Source organism: Cherax quadricarinatus, unplaced genomic scaffold (genome assembly GCF_038502225.1).
Source record: "Cherax quadricarinatus isolate ZL_2023a unplaced genomic scaffold, ASM3850222v1 Contig17, whole genome shotgun sequence".
Lineage (NCBI taxonomy): Eukaryota > Metazoa > Arthropoda > Malacostraca > Decapoda > Parastacidae > Cherax > Cherax quadricarinatus.
The window spans coordinates 259,176-266,835 of record NW_027195043.1 but is presented as its reverse complement, the minus strand read 5'-3'; positions in this window follow the sequence as shown (position 1 = coordinate 266,835).

The following is a 7,660-nucleotide window of genomic DNA, read 5'->3' as shown; positions in this document are numbered from 1 at the left end:
TCGTATGAAGGACTTCCAAGATCTAACCAGGTGGCAAGATTATGAACAGTTAATTCGCAATTATCTTGAACCGGTGCGAGAAACCGATCCGTTCGTTGTTCTCAAAGAATTAGTTTGCACAGCTCCGAGACCAGAAGAGTCATTAGATGAGTTTGCTCTTCGTCTTAATAACCTAATGTCCTCATTTGTTAAAGCAGGTCAAAATTCAAAGTACCTTAAAGATAACGATAAACCAGCCCTTGATGGGTTTGCCAAATTAGCTGCATTTGGAGTTATTAAACAACTAATGCCACCGACATCTAGGTATGTGTACAATTCAAGTCCGCTAGATGCTACTATGGGACCGCTTGCAGCTCTAATCCATGTACGAAATTTGTGTCCCGAGGGAACCTTCCCTTATCGTAAGTCTATACCAAACACCTTGTCCAATCCTGTACCTCCTCTAGTTTGTGCTACTACCAAAACTCCCAACCTTAATCACTCGCGTCCATCATCCAAAGCAAGTGTTAAGAGCCATCATTCCCGTAGCACCCGTAGTACGTACAGTACCCACAGTCAAAGAGTTTGCTACAATTGTGGTTACCGTGGCCATATTGCTATTAATTGTCATGACAGTCACCCTAAGAAGCGTCGTACTGATGATGAGTACCAGTCAGATCTTCCCTACTGTACTTATCATAGAATTCATGGACATGACACTTCTGAGTGCAATGCTCTCTACAACATGCAGTACTCTAGATCGTTCCGTGGCCGTTCCAACCGCAGAGCCAGGAGAGGAAACAGACGTCGTGGTTCACAAACTAACCAGAACCAGGCTCATTCTTCCAATTCGGGGGAATCCGAGCGCCCAAGTCTACTCGTCCAGTCGTGACAGTAGTAGGTGATAACGAGTACACCATCCCAGTCCAGAATTCCTATGAAGCCTTAGCCAGCCTTGAGATTGACAGCCCTGCTGTTGATGCTGCTTCACACGTCTCTGACGTAGAGGAATTTGGGGATGAAGTAGAAAATGCCTTCTCCGATGACAACCCACCTTTCTGTTTGCATATAACTCCTAACGAAACGATTGGTCCATTAGTACAAGCTTCTGTCCATAATGCGCCCGTTCATGTGTTCATGGACTCTGGTGCGCAAGTTAATATCATTAGGTCTAGCTTGTTTAAAGAGAAGCAGTTACGACGTGTCCTCCTCGTTGAACCAACTACTGTAACCTCCCTTAGTGGAGTAGCTGGTTCTCTTCTGCGAGTCCGAGGTCAGACTTTGCTCACCTTTACTATCCAAGGAAGAGACTTTACTGCTGCTTTTCTTGTTGTCGACCAGATTACTTTCCCTGGTGACCTTCTACTGGGATTTGCTTCCATGCGAGACTTACGCATTGTGCTCGACCCGTACCGATGGCATGCCCAAATTGACGACTTGATCGTTCCATTCTGGGGTTACCAGCTTGGATCAGAAATCTGTCATACTGCTGCAGAGTATGATGTACGCATTAAGTCCTTACAAGCCAATGCATTCTCCAGTAGCGTACCCAAGCGGTCAGGCACTGGTAATTCTGTCACTCCCATCTGTGTTCCACCTATACCTTCAGACTTGCAGGATAGTGTTCCGTTGCCTCAAGTGTCCGAGGACACTCAGACTGCCTTGAGTGCACAGCCTATCCCTGCAATGACTGCTAGTTCGAGTAGTAGTTTCTCCACAGGGGATGCCTTGTCAGAAAACGATTACTTGAAACTAGTAATGCCATCTCTTGTTGATGTCACATGCCGTCTGCAGAAAGACGTCTCTGTTGCGGCTAGTGCTCTCACTAGAGTGTCTGTTGTTGTTCCTAATGTTCCAGAAGGTGATAACGTCCTAGTTGACAGTGATTCCTGCAAGGTCAAAGGTTTATTTGTTGAACCTTCCTTACACATTGTAAGAGACAGTAAGATCCATTTACTCCTTGCTAACACTTTGGGTCACAGTGTTCGTCTCAGAGCAAATACCAACCTCGTTGACCTAGTTCACTATCCTTACCCTGTTCAAGTACAGGATGACGTGCCATCTGACCAGTGGGTCGGTGCTGTTTCAACAGTGGAGACCTCATCCACTCCGCTGGATCAATCTATCCCACCAGTTGAGGAGAAAGACTTAGCTCCCACTGATTTCCCAGATGAAGTCAAGCGTTTGTTGACTCTGTTGAACAAACGTCGTAAAGCCATTGCCTTACCAGGTGAGAAGATGGGTATAACGAACTTATTGTCCCATCGTATTCCACTTGAACCTGGTACGAGACCTATTTATATACCTGCGTACAGAATGCCCCATTCCCAAGTTGCTGTCGCAGAGGAACTGATCAATCAAATGCTCAATGATGGAGTTATTGCACCTAGCAATTCACCCTGGAATGCGCCCTTGATCCTAGTGCCTAAGAAGGATGGCACTTGGCGCCCGGTGATTGACTTTAGGAAGTTAAATGCGAAAACCATTCCAGATCGTTTCCCACTTCCTGTACTAGGTGACCTTTTACGCAATATCGGAGATAACAAAGTCTTCTCGACCCTGGACTTGTTACAAGGGTTTTGGCAAGTCCCTCTTCACGAGGACAGCCAAGAGCTAACTGCATTCTCCACTCCTACAGGTCATTATCACTTCCTCCGTATGGCGTTTGGATTACGATCCTCCCCTATCACGTTCTCAAGGCTCATGACTAATATCTTTAGAGGTCTCATAGGTAATGCACTTATGGTGTACTTAGATGACGTAATCGTCATGTCTAAAGACGTGGATACACACTTGAAAAGACTTGATGTAGTACTTGGTAAGCTTGAAGAAGCCAATTTAAAGATCAAACTGTCTAAATGTCAATTTTTCAGATCAGAAATTAAGTTTCTTGGTCACGTAGTCACTCCTAGAGGGGTTACGACTGACCAAAGTAAAGTAACTGCAGTACTAAATTTTCCAACTCCCAAAACTGCTGATGCCGTAAGATCCTTTGTGGGCTTAGCAGGTTTTTATAGATCTTTCATTGCCAATTTTTCTTCCATAGCTGCTCCTCTAACTGAGTTGCTTAAGAAAGATGCTCCTTTTGTTTGGACCTTCCGTCAAGAAAGAGCATTCCAAACTCTAAAAGAAAAGCTAACATCTGCTCCAATTTTGAAATTCCCAGAATTTTCTAAGCCCTTCTATCTAACAACTGATGCTAGTTCAATTGGCATAGGTGCCGTACTAGCTCAGAAGACTGATGGCAAGTACAACGCAGTTGCATTTGCTAGCCGAGTCCTTACGAAGGCTGAACGTAATTATACAGTAACGGAGCAAGAAGCTTTAGCAATAGTATGGTCTTTAAAGCACTTCCGAGACATTATTTACCAGTACCCTGTTCATGTCTTGACAGACCATGCGCCACTGATACCTTTATTCCAGAACAAACAGCCTACTGGAAGGTTAGCCAGATGGACCTTGACTATCCAAGAGTTCAATCCCACTTTTGAACATTTACCTGGCAAGTCGAATGTAGTCGCAGATGCTTTATCGCGACACGTTAGTGTAGTTACTGCAGATCCTCCATTTACTGTCGAGGATGTCAAAACTGCCCAAAGAACAGATCCCATGTGGTCTGGTGTGATTCGATTCCTGCTCCAGGAAGATCTTATTCTTACTGTGAAGCCACCAGCACCCATTAGTGACTTTGTAATGAGCCAAGAATTACTGTATCGAACAGCCGAGTTGGGTACTCCAAGCAGAAGAGTTTACCAGTTAGTAATTCCACAGTCACTAGTGAACGTAGCTCTACAGCTAGTTCATGATGCACCAGGTGTTGCACACCCTGGTATGGATCGTTCTGTGAAACAAGCCAGAATGAAATACTTTTGGCCACGTATGGCAACTGACATTTCCGAGTATGTTAAGAAATGTAGTGTCTGTATGCAACATAAAGGAAATGTCAATGGTCCTAATCCAATCCAAGTGTACCCAACCACTAGCGAACCGTGGGAAAGAGTTGCCCTTGATTTGTTAACCAATTTTAAATGTTCCCTCCAAGGCAACAAACATCTGTGTGTTATGGTAGACCATTTCACCAGATATTGTGAGTTAGTTCCTATTGCAGATAAGACTGCAGAGACAGTAGCTAAAGCGTTTAAAGAACGCATTATCTGCAGGCATACCACCCCTAAGTCCTTAGTAACAGATAATGGAGGTGAATTCTGTAATGAGATTCTTGAAAATTTGTGTACTTTATACAAGATCTCTAAATCCACCATTGTTCCTCATCATCCTGCTAGCAATGGGTTAGCCGAAAGAACCAATAAAAAAGTACTTGATGTCCTGAGAGCCACTATCAACCCCAATAGTGAAACTTGGGATGAAGTCATACCAGATGTCCAATGTGCCATAAATTCTGCTTACAATGCTTCCATAGGTGATACTCCACATTATGCATTGTATGGTGTAGACAAGCGTTTACCCTATGAGTTGTTATATTCCACTCCGAAACCTAATTACAACCCTGATGATTTCGTAGCAACTCGTACCAGCATGGCTCAGAGTGTTTTTAGAAGAATCCGTGAAACACTTCATAAATCAACAGCAGAATTTACTAGAGTAACTAATAGCCGTGCTAAGCCGTCAAAAGTCAAAGTAGGTTCAAGAGTAATGCTGACAAATTTCAACAAAACATCCGAAATGCCTAAGCTCGATCAAAAGTTTGTCGGACCTTATCGAGTAGTAGAACATATCTCTGGTAATAAGTATAAGGTTAGAGAAATTAGTACTGGTAAGTACAAAGAATCGCATTTAGATCATATGAAATTAGTATGCGATGTTGATGATATTGCTACCCAGACTAATGTGACAGATGCTGAAAATCCTCTTGACTCTGTACCCTCTACCTCAGATACTCAGTCAGATAACCAACCTGAATGTCGTTACTCCTTGCGTACTCGACAAGTAATGAGAAACCCACAAGTATCTTTTGTAGATACTCGTTTAGATCTCCCTCAGTCAAGGCATGTGTTAGCCATTGCAGAGGAATTCGATCCTCCCAGAGATGATAACCATTCTGCATATGTAAACCTCACCCTCGCAGAATTGGGTTTAAATGTACATAGTCCGTATAACTAGATGTCCGAAATGAAGTAAATTGTCAACTGTTTGTTAACTGATTAGTTTTTCAGATTTTTTTTTTTTTTTTTGTGTTCACGTTCCCTCCGTATTCTGAGAATTTGACAGTAATAGTCTGAGTGCACCAGATGCTTTTGCTGTTAATTTCACCTTGTATATATATATTTATTCTTCCTCAGAATCCGTAGAGTGCATGAATACAGATCGATCGATCAATTCCATCCATATTGTATAATGATTTGTTCTTATAGTTTGTAATGCATTACGTTAACACCCATTACGTAAAATTCATTATGATCCATTATGATACCATCCATTAGTTCTAAGTTATATATGAATTTGTTATTGTATAGAATCAGCCCAGAACCGCCTGCCTGTTCAGCCTATAGATAGTAGTGTATGTCGAGACGACATACGTAACATGACCGAGCTGTCAGCATAGTTGCTGATCCCTGTGTTATATAGCATAGCATATTAGTATCATCCATGTGCTTTAGATAGGAGATCCCTTGTAGGCCTGTGATTTTGTATGACGTCACGGGATGCGCATGTGTAGGCTCGTACCTCTGCCTCCCTCTCACTCGGCGGCAGACCATCCAGACAAGAACAGGCGAGGCTGGCCTCCATTCCTCATCATCTCAGTCTGACAATATATGTTACCATCCAACAAGTGTGTCTACCTTCAACCCTCGATATCTCCATTTAAGAACCCCTACGATATTCCTAAAGTTTCGAGGAGGCTGATAGGGCGATAGTTTCTAGGATCAGAGTGGTCTTTATTAAGTTTAGGAAGGAGGATAGCAGTAGCAGCTTTGAAGAGGGAAGGGAAGTATCCAGAGGCAAGGGAGGCATTGAGGAGGCTTGCGTAGGCAGTAATGATAGAGTCAGGAAGGTGTTTTAGGATAATATGGTTTAGGCCAGAGGCGCCAGGAGCCTTGGGAGGAAGGTGTCTGAGGAGAGTTTTAATGTCTGTGTTGGTGAAAGGAGTGTCGAGTTCTTGGGAGGAGGTAAGAGTGTCTAGATGAATGTGGCTATCTGGTGTTGTATCTTGTGTGTGTGCAGTGTTCCAGTGTTCTATGTTCTGAATGCGTTGAATAACGTTAGGGTGAGGTCGGTGAGGGTGGAAGATGTTCTCCCAGATGTGTTTGAAGATGTTGGTAGCAGCCTGCGGGTCTGAGATGTGTGTGTTGTTGTGGGTGTTTGAATTTGTTGGTGGGAGTTGTGCCTCTTATTTTTTTGATAAAGTTCCAGAAGGCTTTAGTGTTTTTAATACGCTGTTTGTCAGCTTGTTGTATGAGTTGTGACCAGTGATTGTAGTGGTCTTGGTCTAGGCTGTGTAGAATGTTGTTTCTAAGGTAAGTGAGATCTAATCGAACTTGATTAAATCTGTGTGTGTTGTAGAGGAAGCGGTTGTGGTAGCAGATAATTAGTCTTCTTGTTCTGAGTGAAGGTTTGAAGGAATAACGAGTGGTGTGAGTTTTCTTTGGTATTGCGTTGTTGGCTGCTTGTGTAATGGTGTCCTGGATGAGATCAAGTTGAGTATCGATGTCAGAGATAGGTTTGTTGTTGTAGTCATAGGTGAGGTTAGTATTGCCTATGTGTTGTTTGAAAGCATCCCAGTCAGCGTTCTTGTAGAAGGAAGGTGTGGTTGGAATGAGGATAGGGTTGGAGGAGATGTGCAAGATGACTGGGATGTGATCAGAGCCTGTAATAGGGCCAGGTGAGATGTAGTGTTGAAATAGAGAGCTGGCTCGGTTTGCCAGAATGATGTCTGGTTTGCCTTGGCCCGTGTGATTGAAGAAGGTATTGAAGTCTCGGCCGAGATGAATTAGGTGTTTATTGTTAGTGAAGTTGAGTAATTGGTGACCAAGTTGGTTGTTACTGGTGTGATGAAAGGCGGTGTGTTTGGCATTCATGTCAGTTAGTAGGTATGTTGGTGTGTTGGTGTAGTTGAAGACTAAGGAAAGGTCGTGTATGTTGAGAATAGTGTTTGGGCGAGCATATGTGGTGAAAAAGATAAAGGGGTCAAGGTGGGTGTGTATTCTGACTGCAAGACAGTGTTGGTGAATAAAAGGGATTGGGAGAGATTCGTGTTTTATGTTGGATTTGACAAGGATGGCAACCCCATCGTGGGGATCATAGGGAACTGTAGTGCAGTATAACCATAATGGCGGATACGTTGAGGGGCTTTGAGGCAGGTACTGTTTAGCAAAACAATATCTGGCCTCTCTGCTTCAAGGAGCTCAGCCAGTAGGTGTCTAATAGTAAAGTAAGAACGTACGTTGAACTGAATCACTTTAAACATGATTTAATTGTTTCGTCATAGCAAAGTTAATGTCGGGGAAGGAGTTTGGATTAAAACCCGTGATAGTGGTGCCATCAGTGGATGCGAGTTTGTAGGTGTTACGAACCCGTTTCCTGGAGGGGGAGGAAGAGATGGATCTATTTTTATGTTCTTTTGTATGTCTGTCAGAAGTTGGGGCAGGTTTAGGTTTGAGTGGATTTTGTCTGGAGGAGGTGGAGTTGGACCTGGATGAAGTTTTGGTTGTGGTGGAGGAGT